The 26,568-nt window shown below is 45.2% G+C and overlaps 1 protein-coding gene and 1 pseudogene across 1 annotated transcript in view; both read left to right on the forward strand.

Annotated features, from left to right (window-relative positions):
• The window catches only part of MED10 (mediator complex subunit 10), a 115,786-nt gene that overhangs the window by 56,416 nt on the left and 32,802 nt on the right, over window positions 1–26,568 (forward strand). The gene's annotated exons all lie outside the window — the stretch shown is intronic.
• LOC102953364 lies at window positions 20,158–20,894 on the forward strand (annotated as a pseudogene).

The following is a 26,568-nucleotide window of genomic DNA, read 5'->3' on the forward strand; positions in this document are numbered from 1 at the left end:
CTGGTTACCTGCAAGGCTGTGGATTTGGCCGTGAAGTAGAAGCCCGTTCCTGCAAGGATGAGTTGGAGTTTTGTTCTGTCTTTGAGACACCTCCAGTTTCTTTGAAAACTCCTCCAGAGCATCTTCAGAGCCTTGGGTTTTCTAGTGAAGTTATGGTGGGGGACATCTCAGGGGGTGGATCAGATGGAGCTGAGTAGGGAGAAGTGTCCTCGGCCCATTCACCATCCGGAGGATGGCGGGCCCGTTCATTATGTACCTTCTCTTCTTCCGAAGTCTGAGATCAGAACCGTGGTAGCCATGTCAAGAGGAAACCACCCTGCTCTTGTCCCTGCAGCCACGTGGGGATGTAGCTGACTGTTCTCCCTCCTGGTCTGTCGTGGTACGCAGTGTTCCAAGGAACCTTCTAGGATCTCGCAGGTGGCTTTGGTCAGCCGTGCAGAGAGTGGCTCCGTCTTTCAGGGGTAGACTCACAGGAGCCAAGCTAGCAAGACTGATGCGTGGAACCGGCAGCCTGATTTGTTTAATTGACAGTGAAAATTCTGGCACAGCAGGTGCACAGCGTGGGTGGTTTGAAGTGGGTGTTTGCACACTGTATATCCACAGGCGGTGGAATCCAAAGCTGGTTGGCTGAGTGGTTCCAAGGTGCCAGGCTTGGCATCCATTTCACAGTGGGTACCCTCTCACCACTGGGAGGGAGGCCAAACAACCTTCTAGTGGCCAGCTTCTCTCTGGGTCTCTTCCCTACCTGCCTTCTGGTTGGCGTCCCGTGTTTCTTCTCACATCTGCTCCCTTCTGCTGAGTTGGCTCCAGGAGGCCCGTGGCCCGAGAGCTTCCGCTCTTCAAGGTGATTCCCATCTCTCTCCTCTATTCGTTGCAGACATTACAGACTTCAGGGTAAGACCTCATGGGCCTTCCAATATCTCAGTTACTGGGGGACGTGTGAACCAGTCCTGGGGGTGAGGAGGTAAGGAAATGTGAACAGTGAAACGGTACGCTCCATTGGAATGCCATGGTGTGTATGTTGGTTCTTCACTGACAAATTTCCTTTCCCTGGTGATTTCCAGGCCTCCCTTGTGGTGCTATCTGAAAATAATCATGCTCATCGCCAGCACACATGGATGCCCTCATGTGTCAGAGGGCTGGAGGGCACAGGGGCTGCCGAGGAAAAGAACGCCAGTGTTCTCAGTGAAGAGGTCGAGGCGTCACAGGAGGCAGCTCCAGGTTCTTGTCCCTGCCCTGTCCCGGCTGAGGCTGGTGATGAATGAGGGAGGGTCCTGGGGGTGGCAAGCAGGTGAACCAGTGTGACAGGATTAGCCTGGAGAAAGCTGACTATGTGTTGGAACTTCTCAGATGTGCTCAGGTGTTTGCTTGCCGTGATTAAAAACCCATTTTAATTGTTTTCTTTGATATGCTGCCATTCAGTTGCTGAGGTCATCTGACTTTAAGGGGATATATTTCTACCCTCATTGGATGCCTTCATAGAACTCATTTCATTTTCAGTTTAAAAGAGTGGTTCACACATGTTTTTCCCCCCCCTTCTGAATTGTCTGTTGTGCAAAGGAAATTGGTTTACTTACCCTGCTGTAAGGGAGGTGTGACTTTCAGTACCACCAGGGATATTTCTAGAGGGTGGCCTCAACTGACACCCTTGGTCCTCATTACTGTCAATTACAACATATCTGATGGGTTATTTCACATCTGTAGCACCTGTCATCCATAGCAGAGGTGATACGGTATGTGTTTCACTTCTCCAGGGATGTGGGCACCTCTGTGCTTCTTTTTATTTCTTTTTATTATTTTTTTAAGTTTATTTTTTTTATTTTGAGAGAGAGAAAGAGGTCACAAGCTGGGGAGGGTTAGATAGAAGGAGAGACAGAATCCCAAGCCATATATCCATATCTGTATCTACTTGTCTATTTATCTATCTTATTTATGTACCTGTCTATCTACCTATGTATTGTATGTATGTAGTATAGTATATGAATAGAGTAAATTCTCAGTTTTTGAGCTCAAATCTTTGGACGTTACTTTACGTAGAGTGGTTATATGCTATGGGCTGAATTGTGTCCTCCCCAAATTCATACGTTGGAACATCAACCACCATTGTCACTGTATTTGGAGATAGAGCTTTTAGGAGGTAATTAAGTTTAAATAGGTCATCAAGGTGGGTGTCCTAATCCAATAAAATTGATGGCCTTATAAGAAGAGGAGGAGAAAGAGATCTCTGTTTCTCTCCCCACACCCATGCTCCAAGGAAGGACCATGGGAGGACATACGAGGAGGTGGCCATCTATGAGCCAAGAAGAGAGCCCTGGTCACACCAGCAAGCTGATGTCAGACTCCCCACCTTCAGAACTGTGAGCAGTAAATTTCTGTTGTTGCAGTCTGTGGTGTTTGTTACGGCTGCCTGAGCTGACTGATACACCACGGCTGATAAATCATTCAACGTTCATTCAACAAGCGAGGACGCCATGCATGTGGGTGGAGGCCATTTATTCCCACCATTAGATTTTGGGAGTAACACTAGTGTTGAAACACAGTTTCTGAATTTCCTATTTATGTTTCTCTCCTGCCTTCACGTCTGACCTTTGGCCATCACAGGCTCACAAATTGCTCAGAATCACAAGGTCTGCGATGAAGCCGTGGCGATAATTCAAAGGATTTGTTTTCCTACTCGGGCTCTATCCATCTGATTACATTGTAACCAATATTTGCTGCTGTCCCTGTGGACAGAATTTGTTCATAAACTACAAAGAAATTGCACAGCCATGGAAGAAATCAACTTGTTAAATGGGCTGTGGTTTTTCTCCCTAAGCAACAGAGAACCTGTAAAACACTGTTGTGCTAAAAACAAACAAACAAACAAACAAACAAACAAACAAGAAAAAAGGAAAAAAAGAAAAGTAAAAGAAGCGGGGGAAGAGACCCCCAGACGCAGAAGAAACATTCTTGGAAACTAAGTTCTCAGACCATTCACGCGCCTCCCCTGCTTATTCTAATAGGGGCTATGGTGGTGTAACTCTCTTTCTTCCACTTGGGACATTTTTCAAGGACGTGTTGGTGAGGAAAAACAGCTCCATCAGCAGAGGCACGTGTGTGTCTGCTGGAATTGATCCATTCCGAAGGCAGCTAACTTGGTCAGCAGATCCCAGGAACCGGGGTGGGTGTCAGGCTCCGGTCTGCTCACCCTCGTGTGTGAGCTGCTCTCTACCTTGAAGAGACAGACGTGGGTGCTTGCTTAGGTCGTCCCTCTGTGTCACGAAGTGACGGGGGGCACACATTTCCCCACAATGCTTTAGAAGAAATGAGTGGCCATGTGACCGGGATCCTCTAGCCAGGACTCGGCCACCCATGGGGTCCCCACCAGGAGGGCACCAGGTGTCCAGGCCAGCACAAACCGTCCCTGTCACCCGAGTGCACTTCCGTCTCCTGCACGAATGGAGTGACAACAGTACAGTAAGCTTCCCGACCTCTCTGCCATCAGTGCCCTGTGGCTCCTCGTAAACCTGTCCCTCCTACCGCCCTCACCCATCCCGGTAAATGCCACCCTGGACCGGTGCCACTGTCTGCCACTTGGGTTCTGGGTACCTAAAGGATAATACATACTGGCTTTAGAATATTTTCTTTTTGTCTCCTGGGACTCCATAGGAGCTGGGAAAGTCGTCGTCTCTGGTTTGGCTCAAAAAACAACATTCTGAAATTGTGAATAAAGACAGAGAACGCTCCCTTCCACCCCTGCAACAAGCCACCGTCTTTTCCCCACTTCTGTTCCTTCCCAATGTCTCTTCCCCATTCTGTTCCTTCCCAATGTCTCTTCCCCACTTCTGTTCCTTCCCAATGCCTCTTCCCCACTTTTCTTCCCCACTTCTCTTCCTTCCCAGTGCCACAGCTGCTGTCTACACGTGATGCCACCGGGCCCAGGAAACACAAGGAGAGGGGGAAGACTCAGCTTGCTCCTGGGACCTTCCCTCCTGATGGTGCGATGTTTGCTCTGGTACGCCTTGGCCTTTGTCATTCTATGCCCATGCGCATGGCGCGTTCGTGGCGTGACCCAGCATTTCAGCACAGACACAATTGCTCAACACCCATTTCACGACTGGCGTCCACTGGCTGCACAAATATCATTTTAGATGCTAAATAATGTTTAGGGGCAAAGGGAAGTGAGGATATTCTTGGACAAAAGGGAATGCTCGTTATCCGTTATCCGCTGAATAGAAAAGGAACTAGAGAAGCCTGGAAAGAAACAGCTTTAATCCAATCACACACACACACACACACACACACGCACGCACACACGCACGCGGAGTCTCACTAGAGTCTGGGCCGGCCATGCAATTTCACCTGAAACACGGTTACCAAGACCTGCCTCCTCCTTCCTGCATCTGAGCGACTGGGTGCTGCTGGCCGTGCTGAGGCAGGGAGGGTGACGTGTGAAGGTGCCATACAAAGTGCCCCTCACACGTCCCTCTTGCTCAGAACCCCTCCTTGGCCTGCGTGCGGAGAGATCCAGAGATGAGAGGTTCACTTTTCTGTGCTCCACTGGGCCTTGTCTCTCTTGTGTCTGCTCTCTCCCAGAGCTCCCGAAAGTACCTTGACAGGCACTGCCCTCTCGTTAGGAGGAGTTACGAAATCCAGCGTGAAATCCCGAGCTTGGCCAGGAAACAAGAGACACAGGTCCTCGGCAGACTACCGCCCCCCACCCCTGCTCAGGACGTTGGAATTAAGAACTGCTCACAGTCCCTCACACCAGCGAAATACAACTCTGAGAGCTTTCTGGTAAAATGCAACATAATTCAGATGACTTTTGAATGTACGCAAGGCTTTCTTTTTCTCTGAAGTTATTTCTTTCAGGCAGAAAATTATTTTGTTAGCGTCTTGGGAGAAAGCAGGTGGAAGCGGCTAGATTAGAGCCCCTCTGTGCAAGCAAAATGATGTGCAGCAACACTGAAATTGCTTTATTCTTTCTCTGAAAACGGAAGGAATAAATCAGGGGGTCGTAAATTTGGAACAGTAATAGTGCAGCCACGACCTCGCCACAGCCAACACCGTCATTTTCGGGGCTCCCAGAGACGTGGCTGACGATGGGGGAGGCGAGGTTGCAGGTGGCAGGCTCTCCGGTCAGGGGCACGATGGGGCTGTCTGCTCAGGGGACAGGATGTTTTCTTCAAGCTCCCAGGGAAGAGCCACGTGTAAGTGTCAAAAGTGTGAGCCTGGCGTTTCCTCAAGTTCCACCCTGAGTTCCTGTATTTGGGTCACGGTCAGAAGGGAACAGAATCCAAGAGAGACAGGCTTGAGTTCGACAGACTTGCCAAGTGACTCTCCACAGAGCGGTCACCTTTTAATTGAAGACAGTGGCTGCCCAGTGGCAGAGGCTGGGTGAGCCCCTAAGGTGACTGCTGAGAGCCCCAGCATGCGGTGGTCACGTTAAGCCACCTCCATGCCATGTGATCAAGCGTCACCCTTCCTGGGCGTTCAGGTCCTATTAGTTCTGATCAGCCAAAGTGCTCTGGGTGGCTCATCACTTCACATTGAACTGTCCCCTGTGTCTTCATAAGATTTTCGTTTTCTTTTTAACTGCACAGCGGGTCCGTTTGTTTCTGTTTTGTTTTGCTTTGTGTTTGAAACGGCACGCAAAGCAGTGGGCAGTGGGAGGGAGAGGCAGGTAATGAGCTGTCTGTCAGGGAAGCACCCTGGTTGGGAATCCGGGTTTAAAGCACGGGGTGTGAGGATCTGGGTCCCCCTTCTTGCTGCTGCTGGAGTGGATGGCAAATCCTGGGATGTGTAACAATCGAGGGCAAGTGTGGGCTGAGGGGTTGTCGGCTGTGTCCCCTGAAGCCGGGGTCTATTTCTGGGTGGAGGGAGGCGTGACAGCCAGCCTTCCCAGGGCCCTCTCTTCAGAGTCTCCGCCTTGCCCATCTTGGGGGCGGAGCAAAGAGGAAGAGGACGGGGACGACGCCAGCTGCCGTAGCTGCAGTCTGGCTCAGGCTCAGAGCTCTGGGTGTCCCCGCACCCCTGCCCGGTGGAATAAAACCCACACCCCACTGGCCCGTGTTCCTCATTCTCTCTCAACACGAACATTCATGCCCAGACCCCGGCAGGTGACAGGAGCAGGACACTACTTGGAAATCATACCTGACACGTGTTTGTCCTTGTGATTCCTTTTCACTCTAATTCTTCTGCCATTGACCTGGACAGTGAGTGAGGCCAAGGCTCGTGGCCTCAGGAAGGGAGGACACGCAGATTTACAATCGTGGCTTTGCGTTCAGGAGTTGTCTTGGGGGAACTCTAGCTGTACAGTGCAAGAGGTTTTGAGGACAAGGATGGATTTTATGTGATTATTTACTTATTGGGTTTTGGGTTTTGAATGCCAAAGCTTGGCCTTCAGTATTGGGAGTGACGTCCAGAAGCCTCAGAGTATCAAGGCTCTGCCGTCTGCCACACAGACAGTGGGAGTGGGGGTGCTTGCGCAATTCCCCTGCATGGAGGGGGCACAGACCCTCAGGCCACAGGTGCTGTGGGCACCTGACCCTCCCTCCTGAAGGGGAAGTTCCCGTTGGAGAGGGGCATCCGTGCGGCACAACCACCACTGTATGAGGCAGATCTGAGCAGAGATGAATGACGTCACAAGCCCTATCCTTGACCCCACTCTTAAGCCCTCACACTGGGCACAGAGCAGGGTCTGAAGGTTCCCCACAAACATCCGTCGCCCCAGGAGAGACAGGTGCTGATGGAGAATGGCCAGTATCAGGCATGTGGGCTCAGGACCAGAGGCCATGGGAGCACCCACTATGGGAGCACCCGCTAATGTAGGAGTACTGGAGAGGGAGCAGAGCAGAGGCCATGGGAGCACCACTGTGTGCTCCCACCATGGTGTAGAAGGCACTCTGCCGTGGATGCCAGCCAGGACACGAAATAGCCACAGATCAAGTTGTCCCTCTTCTTGGCATCATGACATCATTAAAGAAGTTCACCGGAGCCCAGGTGTCACGCACATAGGGAGGAAGGAGGTGTGGGTGGGGCCGGCTCCGCAGGTGCTCAGGACAAAGTGTCAAGGCCGCGGGGTCCATGATGGAGCTAGAACCACCCAGTTTTGAGCTTCCAAGTTTGTGACCACAAATTTCGACCTTGCCACTTTACTAGTTGGCACACAACTACCTTACCTGCCATTGGATGAGACTTTGAGTCAATCCTACAGTCTTCTGGGTCTGGCAGGAGAATTCTCAGTTAGGTTGATACATGATATATTTTGCATCAAGCACACCCACCGTGGACATCGGTGGTGCTCGGCTTATGGAAAAGCAAACGTAGACCGAGGGAAGTATCTGAAGCTGGTTCTCGGTGGCTGTACAGCACGAATCGAACTGTAAGAAACACACTGTGTGCAGTGTTAGAGCCAGAGGTCTCGGGTACCGTAGGGATGAGGGGCTTTGGCTGTGGAGAGTGGGGACGTCCACGAGTCTTCTGGAAGCAGGGCTGTAGGGCTTGACCGACACCCGCTTTGCCTTCTGGGTCCCACCAAGCACAGGCGCCATACTTCTCGATTGGAGACAGTGGCCTTGCCTCCCGTCAGCCTCCCCCTCCCAGGGCTGTTCCAGTTGCTTCTTCCGACCACACGGGTCCTGTTCACGTGCCCCGGAAGGTCAGCCAAGCCTCCCCATGGCTGCCAGCTGGACTGCTGGCCCTCTGTGACCTCGGGGGTAGCCTGGGCTCCCCTGCTCTTCATACTTGACTCCGTTCTTCCTTCTTCCCCTTCTCTGGCTGCCCCGTCCGCTGTCAGAGTGTGGGCTTCCCATCCTCTCTGTTCCTTTGCAGCCTGAACGCTGGTTCTGAGAATAGTCCTGGCTCAGGGCCTGGAAAAAATCACCGAGTCAGAACCTCAACAGAACAACTCACACGGCTGCTTAGCGAGCGTAAAGTTGGAGCCGAGAGAGCCGGATATTCTTACGGGTTGTCTCCGATGTGCTGTGGTGGCAAGATACAGTGCCCTTTCCAACTCTGGGGCTATTTGCAGAAGACGAACTGGGAGGGGGCTTCTAAAATTGGGGCATCCGCCCTCCCTGATGGGGCCAGGAGAGCGTGAACACACACCTCCTTCCCCTGCCTCCTTATACAATATTCCGCCGCTCACCCCAGGCTGCGGCAGTCACAGCGCGTGCATTACGGGTTCAGGATCGCACTTCATCCATCCCCTTGGCATGACATCTTGAGGAGCCTTCATTGTATCAATGATGCATTCATAGATCTTATCCAACGGATTGCTTTTGGAAGATTTTTGCTGATGAGTGAATCTGACCTCCAGTGTCCGGTCCCGGATTTCCCGATGGGAAGTGAGACCCTGCTGACCCACATTCCCAACCTGGATGGGGACAGGTGGTCTGTTCCCCTTGGGTTCACGGACGCCACCCCTGCCCCTCTGCCCATCAGCTCCCAGTGCAAGTGTGACTTCCTTAGAGAGGTGGTCCCTGAGTCTTCTGACCAGGAAAGACCCTCTGATATTGACCCACACAGCACTGTCCCCCCCACCATAGTGCCCAGCCACCACAATTTTACCCACATTTTGGGTTTTTTTGGTTAATGTGTGTATTAATGTCCTAAGGCAGTTGTAACAAAGTACCACAAAATGGGTGACTTGGTACAACAGAAATTTATTGTCTCACAGTCACGGAGGCCAGAAGTCTGAAATCAAGGTATCAGCGAGGCTGTGCTCCCTCTGGAGGCATGAGGGAGGCGTCTGTTCCAGGCATTTCTTCTGACTCCCTGTGGCCTCAGGTGTCCCTGGCTTGGAGACGCATCATCCCACCCTCTGTCGACAAACATGCTTCACACGGCACTTCTCTGTGTCCAAATCTCCCCTTTTATAAGGTCACCAGTCGTAGTGAATTTGGGCCCAAACCTAATGGACTTATTTTAAGTTGTTGATCTCGTAGAGATCCTATTTCCAGGTAAGATCACATGCTGAGGTACTGGTGGTTAGGATGTCAACATACGAACTTTTAGGGGACATGAGCCAGCCGATAGCAGTATGTTGCCTCCATGAAGGCAGGGAACTTGTTTGTTGTTATTTTCAGGGGAGCCCCCAAACCTAGCATGCTTTCTGGCCTAGAGGGAGTGCCTAACAGCTATAGCCGAATGTATGAATAAAAGAAAGAAAGAATGAATGAATGAAAGCTGATTACCTGAGATCACCCCCACTGCCCTCATGCACCTGTGGCAACCTTGAAAAGCAACTACTCACAGGTGTCTTGAGACAGCTCCAACCACACAAGAATCAGGCCTCATCCTATCTATCCTGCCTTTCGTTGTTAGAGAATCTGAGCTTGAGGGAAACCACAGTGAATTAGCTCTGCTCTCCTCCCCCCTGGATTCGTGAATAGTGGAGAGATGTAGAACAATAAATAGAAGGAGTTTGGCCTTGGTCAAGTATAGGTTTGGCAGATTTAGCAGATAAAAATGTAGGATGCGCAGTTAAATGTGAATTTCCCAAATATTGCATAGGACACAGTTACACCAAAAAGATGCCTTATTTATCTGAAATCCAAGCTTAACTGGGCACCTTGTGGTTAGTCTGGCAACCCTGGCTGTGGTTGGCATCTTGGCGGTGCACTAGATTTTTGAAAATTATGAGAGATTCCTCTGGAGATCAGAGTAAGAGGTAGGAGAATGGGGACTCTGAGTGAGGAGAGGTGAGAAGGGCAGAGCTCCAGATGGATCTGCTGGGGCCAATTTCTTCTGTGTCCGGCTCCTCCTATTTAGGTATAAACAGCTCTAGAGAAGCTTCTCACTCACCACCTCCCCCTCTCCTTCATCCTGTTTCCTCTCTTTCTGCCTCTTCCTTGCTTCCTCTAAGGTAATAGTCCTCCTTGAGAGAGTTAAGTAGTGTGTACCTACACAGTGGTTACACTAAGTACTGCCTGAACAGTCGTAGGGGTTTCTGCTCCATTATCTCTGCAGGTAGCTGGCCCCATGTCAGAGGCTCAGGGCTCACCTGTGATTCCAGGGCATGTGCCCACATGAACAGACCTCTCATTGTTCATGGGATACTGCAAATTCTCCAGACTCAAGGCTAATCTGGGTCTAAATATCCTCTCTGTCTCTTCCTAGCTAGGTAACTAGGCCTATTGTAGTTCTCATCTACAAAATGGCAATAGCAATACATCAACCTTGTATATTGCGAGGATTAAATCCAATAACCATATTAGGGTGCCGTGGATCTAACACATAATACACATTTAAAGATATTAACTATCATCAGCATCATCGTCACTTTACCCATATTACCCTTACGTCTCCCCCGCCCCTAAAAAGCTGATCTAGTTGTTTAAATCCTTATTTCACTGCTGTGGCGGGTACAGTGCTTTCACCAACATTTTGATAAGTTCTCTGGAGGCATACCTCCTCAGGGCTGCCTTTGGTCCAGCAGGAACCTGCTTCTGCTGACTTAGTCGAGTGTTAATCGGTTATCACTCGGTATCTTCGCGTGTAGCAATTATCTTAATCTGGGTAGCTTTGATCTGGACATGAAATTCATCACTCACCCAAGCATTTCGATATGTAGATGACTTTATAGAAACTTTGGGGGAGCATGAGAGTTATTATTGTACTAACACAAGCTGAATTTTCCATAGTTGTATTCACAGATTTCTGTACCTTTTCAACTCAGCCCCCACTGTTCTGCCACATTGTCTCCAACCTTCACCTTTCCTGCTCTCTTTCTCTCACCCTGCGCCCCAAATCCCTCTTCATTTCTGCTGAATCTCTTCAAGACTTTGGCCCTCAAAGTCTTACGTTTCTTCCAAGCAGCTTATCAAAATTTTTTTCCTGAACACACTTTCCTTCCTAAGAGAGTCTGGTGCAGGCTACTGAAATGATAAGTTTTACTCAACTACAATTACTTTGAAACACTCAGGGAAGAGCTTGAGCTGCCTTCTTCTAAGGCACATTCTCCCTTTTTTGTCTGCAAGAACTATTCTATTTCACTTTCGCTTTCAACATATGGCCCAGAGTCCCTTGCATCTCAGAAACTCAGTGGCCTCTTTAAAGAAGATTCCAGAAACATCTTTCCCTATCTGGGTAGTTCAGTTATCCACACTGCATCATCTCTCATCTCTAATTACCGTCACACATTTTGAATTGCACTTCATGAATGAAAAGCAATGGTAGAAAAGAATCCCACCAAAAAAAAAAAAAAAAAATCCTTCTCAAGACAAAGTTGGGAAAATGGAAAGGTTTAAATGCGTGCTGGCTGAGAAGCCAGCCTGAAGCAGCCATGGAGGATGGACTTCCCTCCATGAAGTGGCAGCTGGACGGGCTGCCTGGAAAGTTTCCTGTGATTTAGTTCTGAGGCTCACATGTCAGAGTTATTGTTGGAGATTGGATTTGCTTCTGCAGGAACAGCGAGGATTCAGGGCACTGGCGCTGAGCCCTATCGATCTGTTTGGGTGATGTTAGCTCCTGAAGCCAAGGGATGTTCTTGAGGCTCCAGCATGAAAATCGCTCATTTTGACACCTTGGAACCATCCCCACCTTGCAGAAGTGTGTCCAAGAAAAATAATGACTCTTATGACTCTGAGGGAATATACCTTTGGGTCAACTGAGGTTTCCAAACTTCATTATTACTCTAATATTTTGACATTGAAGAATTGGATTCTAACATTGGGCTTGGGATCAATGCCAGAGGACTCTAGAAAAGTTATAAATAAGGCTTTTATGGGGTTCATTTCTTTAATTAGGGAGGCTGTGTAATTCCCAGCTCGGCAGCACAGTAGATAGAGTTATGGTGAATTTTCACTTGGTGTGAAATCGACTGTGGCATGGCATTCCCACTAAATGCAGCTTGACGATTCAAGCATAAGCTGGAGGCAAACGTATTCAGCCCGTGTGGTAGAGGAAGGAGAGACGAAGGGAGAACACACAGTGTTGTGTGGGAGACCAGGTATTTCCTGTCTCCATTCTTTCTCTTCTTACCTGACTGGCTTCCACTCTCTTCCTTGTCCCTGATTCGCAGAGTCTGGGGCGAATTTAGGGCCCGGAGAATGCCCTGGGTGAACAAACTATATATAAGAGGCTTCCAGAAGGCTGGATCCAAAAGGGAAGGGATTGGCGGAATGTTCTCACTGAACCACTGAGCCCGGGAGAAGAGGGAAGCTGTCTAGGATGGGGCTGAGGTCAGGGCTGGGCAGCTGGCGTGCGTGATGCTTCTCTGCTTCCCCTTGAAGCATTGATGATTCTCAGGTGTAGTGGGTTGAATGGTGTCCCTTCATCCCCCTCCACCCCCCCAAAAATGCATGGCCAACTAGAACCCCAGAATGTGATCTTATGTGGAATAAAAGTCTTTGCAGATGTAGCTAAGATCTCAAGATGAAATCACCCTGGATTAGAGTGGACCCTGAATCCAATGGAGGTGTCCTGAGAGTAAAGAGCAAGAGACATAGACAGGGAGGGGGAAGCCATGTGAAGACAGAGGCAGAAACTGGAGGGACACGTCTGGAAGCCAAGGGGCCCCAAGGGCTTCCAGTGACACCGGAAGCTACAGGACGGCATGGAGCAGAGTCCCCCTCAGACCCTCCAAAAGGAACCCACCTTGTCAGCACCTTGGTTTCAGACGCCTGGTTTCCAGAACTGTTAGAAAATAGATTTCTGTTGATTAAGCCACTCAGAGAGGGGAGCCTGGGGGCAGGAGAAACACCACTCACCAGCCACAGGACACCCTTGACGCCCCTGAAAGGCTCAGAGCCCAGTGTGGGTCTGGCTTGGGGCAAACTGAGTTTGGGTTTGTCCCTCTCGTCTCCCCCCTTCTCTCTCCTTTCCATGAAGGGCCCAAGCCCCAGAACTTGGCTCTCCTTCTCCTCTTCACACCTTCAGGAAACCTAAATGGTCCTGGTCAAGTCCAGTGAGACATGTCTAGGATTATTGCTTTGATTCCATTGTCAAGCTCTTGCTGAAAACATGACTTATTCATCTTTGTTAGAATAATTCAGTCCCATTCAGAGAATAGCTGAGTGACCACCCTCTCCCTAATACTTTTGTGGACATTATCGTGTGCCCTCCTCAGAACTCTGTGACATGGAATGACTTTTGTCCTTGCTTTGCAGTCGGCAGCGCATGGGGCAAGCCGGTGGTCAGGACACTCATGGTGAGGGTGGGGCCGGGATTTGAATCCAGGTCCACAGAGACTGGATCCAAGGTAGTTGCTTTCTCCTTCCACACAGAGCATTTCATTAATCCACAGGGCCTCTTAGAAATCACATTTCCTCGGCGATAAAATTGTAAATGCTCGTTACTGAAAATTTGGAAAACATGGAAGGGTACAAAAAGACTATAAACACCAACTCTTCTCCCAACAGAGAAAAATCATTATTACACTTGAAATACTTAATTTTCTTCCAAACATCATATTATACCTTTGCAAAGTAGACACGGAGTCATTTCATGTAAGTTTATTTTTCACCCTCTCTCCTCCTTAACAATGTGTCGTGAGCGCACTGTGTCCTTCAGCACCGTTTGGAAATACCACGGCTGCGTGGGATTCATCTTGAGGATAAATTGCGATGCTTCCAACCCAGGGTCATGCATTCAAACTTTGTCTAATTTTCCCTTTCAGAAGCAATCCCATTGTGATCATCTTTGTACATAAATGTGTGTCTGTGTTTTTGACTGTTTTCTTGGGAAAGGATCCCCCTGAAAGGGTCATTTCAAAGTGTTTCCAAAGGCAGCTTTGGCTCCTGGCTACCACGTCGGTGCTTCTGGGGGTTCTTTATTTTTCAAAACAGAACATAAGGAGGTATTACGTCTTGAGATGTGGAGAGAAGCTCTGGTTAGAAGAAGGCTTAGTTGAAGGACATCTCTGTCGATGTGTCTGTTTACTGTCCTCTGGCATCAGATCTGGGTGACTTGGAGTCTCATTTCCTCATGCTTTTTGGAAGCTGGCAGAGAGGTGCTCTCACGGGTCTGGCAAGATGAACAAGCTACCGTGTCCTGAGAGCTCCAGAGGCCCACCTTTCCCCGACCAGGTTGCTTCCCACACTAGAGTGGCATAGATGTCCCCTGGTGAGAGCCGCATGGAGCTTCCTGGGTGGGTGGGTCGGGGGTGTCCCTGCCTACTGCATGGGAAGGGCACACCCTCTGCGGGTACTGAGCTCAAAGGATCACATGTGCTCTATCACTTCCTTGCTTGTCGATTTTCCAATAAACTGACATCAAATCCTGCCAATGGCGTGACTTGGAGCCTCTTTTGAGCGACAGGGATGGTAACTTGGGTGGAGCTTTCTCAACTTATAAAGTACCAGGTAACCACCTCATATGGGGTGAGTGCTCGTGATTCCTCCCTGGTCCTCTGGGGACCACCTTTTGCTTTGTGACCTCCAGTGTCGGTGGAACAGCTGTTGGCTCTGGAACACTGAGAATGTCACTGGGCTCGTGGGGATGGTACCAGCGACTGGTCTGTGAGAATGGGACTGGCCACATGCACGTGCCGCTCACCGGGGAGTCATTAGTTAACATCAGTGAGTGCTGTTCTTATTCAAGGTCATGGCGCCGCATGAGAGATTTTATACACAGATAGACCAGATACACGATTGCATCTGAATTTCAATAGCAATGATACTAGAAGTAGTCATCATCTTGAGAATTTTCAAATTACAAAGATTGGAAAATAGGAAAATAAAAATTTCCTTCCAGATAATGTAATTGTGTACATAAATAGATGGTTAGAATTTGTAATAAGGATAGCCAGGTTGATAATGTATAAAAAGTTTTTTGTTTTTTTTAATTGCTGTATATGAGCCACAGAGACAGGCTGGGTGCCCATTAAGCAGTCTGTTTTCTGGGATTGGGCTTTTGGAACTCTACTGCAAATGGGCAGGGGTGAAATGAGGGCTTCCCCTCTCTCCTCCCCACTCCTCACTCCTTCTGCTCCCTTTTCTGCTTCTTCTCCCCTCCTGCCCACCTTCCCACCGCTACCCCTCTCCCTTCTGTCCCCTCCTCCTGACCACAGTCTGGACCCCAGTGAGCAGAGCTGGTCTAACATGTGGCTTTGGGAGGTGATGCGTGGGCTTCTGAGAGACGAGACCTCTGTGCAAGGGTGTATGTACCCTCACCACCTGTTGCTGTGAATTCACCCCTGGGGGTAAATCATGCTTGCTGATGAACTGCAATCGTGTGACCTAGGAGCACTAACCCAGTGGCTGGAAAGCACCCAGGAACACATTATGACACATTCACCTTGCTCAGGTCCTTATCTTCACGTGGGGTTCCTGTTGTGGATACACATTCCTACATACAATGTAGCAGAAGGCCCACTTCAGTTATACTTCAGTGGGGATTGTGGAGATTAGTCTTAATTAATCTTATTTACCTTGAGGTCCTCTAAGGAGTGGTTTTAACTTCTACAAAAGAACAAGGACAGTACTTCTAATTGGGATAATCTTAGTGAAACAGTGTAAAAAAATCCAAGATTACGTGAGTAATAATTCCATTAAAAGAGGCTTTCTATACATACAGGAAAGCATTATGCTGAAATTAGAACTTTCTTCCTAATTCTCTTGACTTTTAAATCTTTGAACTGTGCCTAAACATTACTTTATTGATGGTGGCATGCCTTAACGTAATAATGTTCTGTTGTAAAATAACCCTTTATAGGTGCAGAGTTTTAAACAGAGAAAGCATTCTTCAGACAATAGGCTTTTATAGGTATTTGAGCCTGTATCTTTGTAATAAAATGTACTTCATCCCCTAGACTGCACAATCTTTTTATGACGTCCATGGGGGTGTTCACAGGTATTCAATTAGCTGTCTCCCTCTCTGAGGGAGAAAGACATTGAGAATTACAGGAAAACAATAATAGCAGATAAGCTACGAAGATTCAAGTGTGGTTCACGTATATGAAGTTTGCTTGTTTGGACTTTTCTGAGCAAAAGTAGCACGCATAATGTTTCCCCGCTAGTGTCCCTAGGTGACCGTGTACAATGGAGCTAGTTCATGGAAGTTACCCCTTCGTGGTGTTTTAGAGGGTTTAAATTCATGTTGTCTGCTCCTCTGGCAGAGGCCGAGCTGATCACCTCCACTGGCTCTGGTCTATGAATTTCAGCTACCCTCACTCTACCCTCTTTCTGTATTTCCTGAATGTAATAGGATTGTGGGGATTATGACATACACATTCATTGGAGCCTGGCTTTTGGTGTCCATTTGGAATTATCAAGAAGCTTGGTCCATTAGAAAATATGCTGTCCATCGTATTGATTTAAGAAGAGTAATTGACGTGTGGTATTTTGTCCCACTGGAAATACGAGAAATGATTTCTTATGTTGTATTTAAAATTTTTTCGCCATGATCACCTGCTGAAATAATAAATTCAAAATTAAGTTGGTAGAAACTCTGCTTAAATTTGACAGATTTTTTAAAAAAAAATTTTAATGTTTATTTTTGAGAGAGAGAGAGAGAGAGAGAGAGAGAGAGAGAAAGAGAGAGCACGTGTTGGGGAGGGGCAGACACACACACACACACACACACACACACACACACACACACAGAATCTGAAGCAGGCTCCAGGCTCCGAGATGTCAGCACAGAGTCCGACGTGGGGCTCAAACTCACAAATTGTGAGATCGTGACCTGAGCCGAAGTTGGATGCTTAACTGACTGGGCCACCCAGGCACCCCAAAACTGACAGATTTTTTTAAGAACAAGGGAGATTTGAGAAACCTAGTGTTCCTTGTTCTGGAAGGTTCTGTACCAGGCCAGTTTGGGAGGGTGGCTGTGCCTTCCTCCCGTCCCCTGCCCCTGTGGGGAATGGAGGGCATGGGGCCGCAGGTTATTTAAGGAAGGATGCTGACAGTTTGACTGTGACACACGCCTGTATCTTCTGTTCAGGGTACGATTAGAAAGAGCCCTGATTCTGGCAGGCTCCAGGTTGCAGGTGCGGACTTGTGTGTCCTGTCCTTTGCAGTATTTCTGGCCACAGCTGAGAGGAGTGAGGGACTGTTCAGGGATATCTGCTTATAGCACAGAGCAGAGCCTCAGATGTTGAATTTGCTTCTGAACATTTTACAAGGAGCCTGGCATACAGTGTCGACAAATATTTGCTGAATGAATAAATAAATTGTCTAGAGTGTCTCTCCTTTTTTTAACCCTTCATTCACTTAAAAAAAAAAAAATCTTTTTTTCTCCTGAAGTAGAATGCACACACAGAGAAGTGCACAGCCATAAATGTGGCATTTAGGAGATGACACTGTGAAACATCCCCGTGTCACCTTGTCACCGGCCACCCAATTCAGAGAGAAGACTGTGTTGGTCCACTCAGGCTGCTATAAAAAAGTACCCGCCAGGTGGCTTATAAGCAACAGAAATGTATTTTTCCATGTCCTGGAGGGTGGAAGTCTGATTTCCCGGTACGAGTGTGGTACCAGGCGTTCCAGATCGCAGACTTAACCGCTCTGTCCTCACCTGGAAGAAGTGGGGAGGGGGCTCTCTGGGCCTCTTTTGTGAGCACACTAATCTCATTGGTCAGGGCTCCACCTTAGGAACCTCATCACCTCCCCAAAGCCCCACCCCCTAATTACATCACCTTGCTCATTTTCAACAGACGTGTTTTGGAGGGACGCAAACATGCAGATCATAGCAAGAATGTTTGCAGCCCTCCGGAAGCCCCTCTCCTCCTCCAGATCACTGCCCTTCCCCTCCCCTTAAAGACCATCAACATGCGGGACGCCTGGGTGGTTCAGTTGGGTCCCCCTCATGCTCTGTCTCTCTCTCTCTCTCTCTGTCAAAAATAAAATAAAAATTTTCAAAAAAGACCATCAACATGCTGACTTTTGTCAGCTCCTCTTTGCGGGTACACCTGGCAGGCAGCACCCTGAACCCACAGGCCGTTCTCGGTAAATGGAATCAATCAGTATGTTTCCCTCTGCGTCTGGCTTCTTCTGTTCCCTGCACGTGGGCGATGGTCACTTGCATTGTTGTGTGTGGTTCTTTAGCTTTCGTGGCTGTTTGGTATTCTGTTGTGTGACTGCACAACAAATTATTCAGCGATCCTGCTGTTAATGGACATCTGGGCTGTGGACATCATGGCTTTGGCTCTTACAAAGATCCCTCCCTAAGCGTCACTCTGTGTGGCCCCTCGTCACCTGTGCGTGTGGCTCTGTAGAGGGTACACCCAGGCAGTGCTGGCCCTGGATCAGGGCAAGAGGGCCCCGTGCTGGGCTGTGCATAGAATAACCACAGCAAACCACACATTTATTTAGGGACACACGGCATCTTTCCCATTCAGCACCTGTCCCTCTGTGCAGCGTGACCCTTAATCCCAGACCTCTTATCTGGTGACTGACACCATCAGGCCCCCACATAAACTTCCTCACATTGGATCTGTGTTTTAAGAGCAGAGAAAAGGCTCTGAGTGCCAGAAAGGGGGTGTGAGTTGCCCCAGGCTTTGCAGTGAGGGAGCTGCTAGAGGGGCTTGGCGGAGTGCAGGTGTAGTGAGCCATGATGGGAAGCATGATGGCAAATCTACTCATTGGCTTATGGAAGGATTTCAATGCAAGAATTCTGAGTAGCTTTATATGTATAAAACATTTAATAGGATTAAATTATAGTTTAGAAATTTATATAATTACAGCTTTATTTGTATAACTTGGATATAAAATTCTTGACTTTATTAATTATAATGTGTGTTTGACCTTTAATTTAAAAAATTAATTTAGGGGCACCTGGGTGGCTCAGTCGGTTACGTGTCTAACTCTTGGTTTTGGCTCAGGCCATGATCCCAGGATCGTGGGATAGAGCCCTGTGTCCGGCTCTGTGCTAACAGTGTGGAGCCTGCTTGGGATTCTCTGTCTCCCTCTCTCTCTCTCTCTGCCTTTCCTCTACTTGCTCTCTCTCTCTCTCTCAAAGTAAATAAATAAAAGTAAAAAATATTTTGAAAAATTAGTTTAAGTATTGTAGGAAAAGAACTCTTTGGGAAAATACAAGTATTTTAAAATTATAAATTCTTGGGGCGCCTGGGTGGCTCCGTCAGTTAAGCGTCTGACGTCGACTCACGTCATGGTCTCATGGTGCGTGAGTTCGAGCCCTGCGTTGGGCTCTGTGCTGACAGCTCAGAGCCTGGAGCCTGTTTCAGATTCTGTGTCTCCCCCTCTCTCTGCCCCTCTCTCTCTCCCTCTCTCAAAAATAAATAAACACTAAAAACATGTTTTTTAATTATAAATTCTTTAAGAAAAAAATTTTTAATGTTTATTTGTTTTTGCGAATAGGGGAGGGCAGAGAGAGAGAGAAACATAGAATCTGAAACAGGCTCCGGGCTCTGAGCTGTCAGCACAGAGCCCGACGCGGGGCTCAAACTCACGGACCGCAAGATCATGACCTGAGCCAAAGTCGGACGCTTAACAGACTGAGCCACCCAGGTGCCCCCAAATTATAAATTCTTAACATTATTTCAAAACATTTACAGACTTCCATATTTCATGATTTAATTTATATTTTGGTGGCAGTTTATTCAAATGTATACATTCAAGTAACATTTTATTGTATATTTTAATCTGAAATACATATTATAAGGTAAAAAGTTACTTTAGATCATGGAGAATAAAATGTAAATTAATTTTTGTGTATTTGTGGAAACAGAATATGGAAACAGGGCTCAGAAATGAAAAGCTAAAAAAAGAAGTAAGTTTTTCAGAGGGTGCCCTGCTTAGATTGAAAATGTAATCTGGAAATAAGGAAATTAAGCAGACTTTTGTCAAGTGTGACTCACATGAAATTTACAAACAGGATATTATAAATTTTATAATTAGATTTAATTAATGAAACAATAATGAAAATGAGCATAAAGTTATTCTCACCAAATAGAAAAAGAGGTCAGATAAAAATCTCTTTTATTTGTTAGTAAGGGAAGATTGAAGTTTGTTTTGGATCAAACAATGGAAATGGGAAAGAGTAATTCTTATCAAATCTGCAACCAGAAGCCGCAGACAGAGCCCCGCCTGCTGCCGTGATGAGGTGACATTCACGACATTGGTAAATTGGGCAAGAACGTGGAGACCTCCGCACATCGTCTTGATAGTGTGTGAATGTTTCTAGCAAACAGTCTGATTCAAATTGACGAATCAGATTTTCCCTTCGGTAGGTCTGACAGAACACTTAGTATTTTACATCAAAATTAAATTATTTCTAGCGGAAAAAGAAAGTACAGAGACCAACTTTTATAGTTTAGGTTTAAAGGCAAAGTATTTTATTTTTGTGTGTGGTGTCAGAAAGTGGTCCAGTCTTTCCCGGTTATTGTGGAGCCAGTCACTGTGAGCAGAAGAGTCCCCCCAGGGCACCCTGTACCAGGTGACGTGGTGAGTCCCTCATGCCAACCAGCACAAGTACAGGAAGTTTTTGGAGATGGTGAAGCTGTAGGTCAGCTTGAAGAACTCTGACCCTCAGAAGAACAAACGCTTCTCAGGCATCATCAGGCTTAAGTCCATTCCCTGCCCTATGTTCTCTGTCTGTGTTTTGGGGGACCAGCGGCACTGCAATGAGGCCAAGGCTGTGGATATTCCCCACATGGACATCGGGACACCAACGAAACTCAGCAGAAATAAAAACTTAGTCAAGAAGCTGGATTAGAAGTATGATGCCGTTTTGGCTTCAGCAGATCCCACGAATCCTGGTCCAGGACTGAATAAGCCTGGCAAATTCCCCTCTTTGCTGACCTCCCATGAGAACATCATGGCCAAAGGAGATGAAGTGAAGTCCACGATCAAATCCCAGATGAAGAGGGTGCTGTATCTGGCCTTGGCCATTAGCCATGTGAAAATGACAGATGATGGGCTTGTGAACAACATCCAGTTAGCTGTGAATTGGTGAACGTCCGGGGTTTATACATCGAGAGCACCATGGGCAAGCCCCAACGCCTACACTAAGGCACAGCTTGATAATCCCTAGTGCTGTCAAACAAACAAACAAACAAACAAGTAAGTAAAGGAATAAATAACGTGGCCCAACTCTTTCGCATGTCGCTGTCCAGTTTTCCCAATACCATTTGTTGAAGAGATTGTCTTCTTCCCATTGGATATTCATTCATGCTTTGTGGAAGATGAGTTGACCATATAGTTCTGGGTCCATTTCTGGGGTTTCTGTTCTGTTTGATTGATCTATGTGTCTGTTTTTGTGCCAGTACCATACTGTCTTGATGACTATAGCTTTGTAATATAGCTTAGGTCTGGAATTGTCATGCCTTCAGCTTTGGTTTTCTTTTTCAAGACTTCTTTGTCTATCGGGGGTCGTTTTTGGTTCCATACACATTTTAGGATCGTTTGTTCTAGCTCTGTGAAAAATGCTGGTGGTATTTTGATAGAGACTGCGTTGAATGTGTAGTTTGTTTTGGGTAGTGTCAACGTTTTAACAATATAGGATCTTCCAATCCATGAGCATAGAAAGTTTTTCCATTTTTTGTGTGTCTTCAGTTTCTCTCATAAGTGTTCTATAGTTTTCAGAGTACAGATCTTTTGCTTCTTTGTCTGCGTTTATTCCTAGGTATCTTACGGTTTTTGGTGCAATTGTAAATGGTATCAGTTCCTTGATTTCTCTTTCTGCTTCTTCACTATTGGTGTATAGAAATGCAACCGATTTCTGTACATTGATTTTGTATCCTGCAACTTTACTGAATTTGTATATCAGTTCTAGCAATTTTTTAGTGGAGTCTTTCGGGTTTTCTATATAGAATATCATGTTGTCTGTGAATAGGGAAATTTTTACTGCTTCCTTGCCATTTTGGAGGCCCTTTATTTCTTTTTGTTGTCTGATTTCTGTGGCTAGGACTTCAGTACTATGTTAAAAAACAGTGTTGAATCACTAAATTGTACACCAGAAACTAATATTATACTGTATGTTAACAAAATTGAATTTAATAAAAAGTAAAAAAAAAAAAAAAAAAAGAAAGGCAAAGTATTTTGTAACTTTTCTACTTTTTATGACTTAGCTTTCGCCACCATGTTATTTGTGGCTGGAAACATCCGAGTTCTTAATTATAAGAACACAAAACATCCCAGGGCTCCTGGGTGGCTCAGTTGGTTAAGTGACCCACTGCAGCTCAGGTCCTGATCTTGCGGTCTGTGAGTTTGAGCCCCGCGTCAGGCTCGGTGCTAACAGCCTGGAGCCTGCTCCGGATTCTGTGTCTCCCTTGCTCTCTGCCCCTCCCCCACTTATGCTCGGTCTCTCTCTCAAAAATAAACGTTAAAAAAATTTTAAAAAAGAACACAAAACATCCCTTGCACATAAAAATCACACAAGTGTAATTACTACCATGAAAAGAAACCTGTACAGCAAACAACCAAGAATCTTCAAGAAAGACACGTGAACATTGAAATACATGGAGGTGGTGTTTCTTAAAGAATATTCTGTCCAATATTTAGCAAAAATGATAATGTTTTCTCTGTGTGATGCCACTAGTACAATATTTATAGAAAATGATAGACATTTCTTAGTTTTGTACATATGATTTCAAAATTAGATGATAGAATGGTTGAATGTGGAATATAGAAAAAAAATGAATGCATATGAACATGATCAAGGATGGAAAATTCAAGTGAGATCCATATTTTAATGGATAAAACAGTGAGAGAAAAAAATCATACATAAATGTTTAAAAAAGTAAACACTACTCACTTAAACTAGATTGTACCAAGGACAAATGTCCTGTCGAACAACTAACGTTTTTGGTATGTGATGTTAACTATCATACAAAAGAAAACAGGGACTTCAAAAGGAGTGGTTATGTCATTGGTTTTATATCTGTTGTAAAATGTATAGGTTTTGACTTAGGTAAGAGACAAGATAAATACTTTGAGTTTTAGGCATTGATTTAAAAGATAGTTGAGGGACTATGGTAAAGGCACTAAGACTATATTAGTCAAGAGGAGAGCTTACAAACCAGAATTTTAGCTGAAAATCCATTTGTTACTGGGAGTCATGACTCAATTATATCCATAGTGACATATTTGTAGCAATGAATGCAGTAATTATATATGCTATTTTCTTTATCTTCCCAAAGGTGGAATATCTTATCAAATTTGACCTTTCAATCATTCTCAAACACCTGAAGGGAATACCAAATAGATGCCGGTAGAGAAATCAGATTTTATTTTGACGAGATATAATATTTATTAGAAGAGTTAAGTAAAACAACAAATGACTCTCAACTAAAAATTAATATGGTCCTTAGCACACAAATCAAATAAATGTTGAATATGCATCCTACACAGTTATGGGGTATGAACTCATGCTTGCTAATGATATGTAGCAAAAAGCATACACAAAATCCAAATCCATATTTAGGTATAAATAGTTTTGAAATGTTTTTGTTTAAAAAAGTGGACTTTGCTCATGTGATACATGCATGGAAGGTGCCAGTCCAACAAAACCTGAAAACTTAGAACCAAGAAATGAAAATATTTGCATGCGTATGAAAAAGAGTGTGCATTTTTATGTGTATTTATTTTTGAGAGAGAGAGAGAGAGAGAGCATGAGAGAGAGCAGGAGAGGGCAGAGAGAGAGGGAGACACAGAATCCAAAGCAAGTTCTAGGCTCTGAGCAGTCAGCACCGAGCCCGACATGGGGCTCGAACTCACAAACCGTGAAATCATGACCTAAGCTGAAGTCAGATGCTTAACCAGCTTAGCCACCCAGGCACCCTGAAGCAGACTGTGTATTAATGATTCTAAAACTAATTATGCCCATTGTGACTTAGGACACAGTCTCAAATGAAGAGAGATTTGAGTAAATTAAGCTGTGTTCTGTCAATTTGGTTTTCTTTATAATGTTCCAGAATTGAACAATTTAAAAGAGCTTACACAATTGAGTTAAGTAAGAATTAAGTAGATAAAATAAATGAAAGATTAAGGAATTTCTCGACTGTATATTGTTATAGCTTATTTAAACAAACCAATACTGATGTTATCATTAACGCAAGCTCACGCTTTTTTCAGAATTTCTTAGTTTTTACCAAATGTTCCTTTTCTGTTCCAGGATCCCATTCAGGATACCACATTTCGTTTAGCTATCTTGCCTCCTTGGGCTCTGCTTTTTTTTCGGGCTTTCCTTGTTTTTGATGACCTTGACAGTTTTGAGGAATGCTGGTCAGGTATTTTGTAGAATGTCTTTGAACTGGGATTCGTTTAATATTTTTCTCACGATTAGACTGGGGTTATAGGTTTGGGGGAGAAAGACCACAGATGTCAAGTACCATTTGTACCCCATCATATCAAGGGAACACACTGTCAACATGACTTGTGACTGCTGATGTTAAGTTTGAGCACTTGGGGAGGTCATAATTTTGTTTCTTTAAAGTTACCCCTCTCCCTGCGTACTCTACTCTATGTGAGGGAAGCCCATGCTTGAGTGGAGAGTTATGCTCTACCCCTTAGAAAACAGAGTTATCTATTTAAGTTGTTTGGAATTCTTGTGCATGGGAACTTTTCTATTCTCCTCCATTATTTATGTATTTGATCATTTTTTTTATATCAGTGTGGACTCATGGATATTTATTCTATACTTTGGGTCATTATCTAATACTACTTTACTCACTTTGTTGCTCAAATTGGTCCAGCTTTGACCATTGAGAGCTATTTTAATTGGCTCCAGTGACTTTTTGCTATACCCCCTGGACATAGGTTTTTTATATTTTTTTATTTTATTTTTTTAACATTTATGTATTTTTGAGAGACAAAGCATGAGCAGGGGAGGGTCAGAGAAGGAAGGAGACACAGAATCCCAGGCAGGCTCCAGGCTCTGAGCTGTCAGCTCAAACTCCTGGACTGTGAGATCATGACCTGAGCTGAAGTCGGATGCTTAACCAACTGAGCCACCCAGGTGCCCCACCCCTAGTCATAGTTTTAATTAATTAATTATATTATTATTTAACACTTCCTTGCCTCTTGTACCACAAGATGCTCAAGGCTCCTCTTGTGTATTTCTTGCCCCAGTCCTAGAATCAACCATTTCTCCAAGGATCCCTGGGTCGTCTCATTACAGAACGGTATTGGAAATCAGGATGTGGTGCTGGATGTGTTTCTTCTTACAGGGTGGTGGTGTTCCTGGGTTCTGTCATCTGACAGAGAAAGGAAAAATATGTGAGAATATCAACTTGTGCATAAACACAGATCTGTAAATATTTCTTGGTGAAGCCATTTGCATCTATATTAAGCTAACCATGAGTGTATGTCTCAACTCTCAACTGTTATGACCTGGGTCATTCTAACATCCTAGATGAAGTTGGAAGCTTAATTGACTGAGCCACCCAGGTGCCCCATCTTTTATCCATTTTAAAAATTGGGTTATTTTCTAATTTTTGACTTTTAAGCTTCTTTGTGTATTTTCAGTAGAAGTCCTTTATCAGATAGTGTTTTGAAAATATTTCCTCCCAGCCTGTGGTTTATATTTCTACTCACTTAATGTGTGTTTTTACACAGCAGAAGTTTTTAATTTTCATAAAGTCCAAGTTAAGAATTCAGTTTTTTCTTTCATGGATCATACTTTTTCTGTTGAATCTAAAACCTCATCATCAAATTCAAGTTTTCATGGTTTTTCGCCTAGAATCTCTTAGAAAAGTTTTATGATTTTGCATTTTTCATTTAGAGCTAATATGAGTTAATTATTGTTAAAGTTGTACGATCTCTGTTAGATTTTTTTCAATATTGACATCCAGTCGTTCTAGCATCATTTTTGAGCAAAACTATCTTTTTAATACTGAATTTCCCTTTCTTTTTTTGTCAAAAATCAGGTAACTATATTTTTGTAGCTCTATTTATTGTCTTTCTGTTCTGTTCCATTGACTTGTCTATTTTTTTATTAATACTATGCTGTCTTAACTTATGTGGTTTTATAGTAAATCTTGAAATCAAATAGTGTGAGTCCTCTAACCTCATTCTTCTTTTTTAGTATTGTATTGCCTATTCTAGTTTTTTTTGCCTTTTTCTATATACTTTGCAATTCGTTTGTTGATATTCCCAAAATAGTCTAGTGGGATTTTGATTGAAAGTAACTTGAATCTATGGATTGGGTTGGAAAGAATTGTCATCTTAATGATATTGAGACCTCCCATCAGGAACATGGGGTATCTCTCCATTTATTTTGATATTTTTTGATTTCCTTCATCAGTATTTTATAACTTTTTGCATGTAGGCCCTATATGTATTTTTGTTAATTTATACATAATTATTTAATTTTTTGTTGGTATTGTATTAGTTGGTGTTTATATTCATCAGGGTTTGTAGAACCAACAGGATGTGTGTGTCTATATCTATCTTCCTGTCTCTCTCTTTCTCTTTCTCTATCATCTCTCTATCAGTCTTCATCATTACCACCTATCTATATCTATTATCTATGTTTCTATGTATCTATCCGTCATCATCATCATCTACCTATTTTCCTATCATCTATTGAGAGAGGTTTATTTTGCGGAGTTGGCCCATGTGATTGTAGAGGCTTATTAAGTCCAGAATCTGAAGGGTAGGCTGGCAGGCTGGGAGCCCAGGGAAGAGTTGCAGTTTGAGTCCAAAGGCAGTCCACAGCTAGAGTTCCTTCTTCCTCAGAGAAGCC

This window comes from Panthera tigris, chromosome A1, assembly GCF_018350195.1.
Source record: "Panthera tigris isolate Pti1 chromosome A1, P.tigris_Pti1_mat1.1, whole genome shotgun sequence".
Taxonomy (NCBI): Eukaryota; Metazoa; Chordata; class Mammalia; order Carnivora; family Felidae; genus Panthera; species Panthera tigris.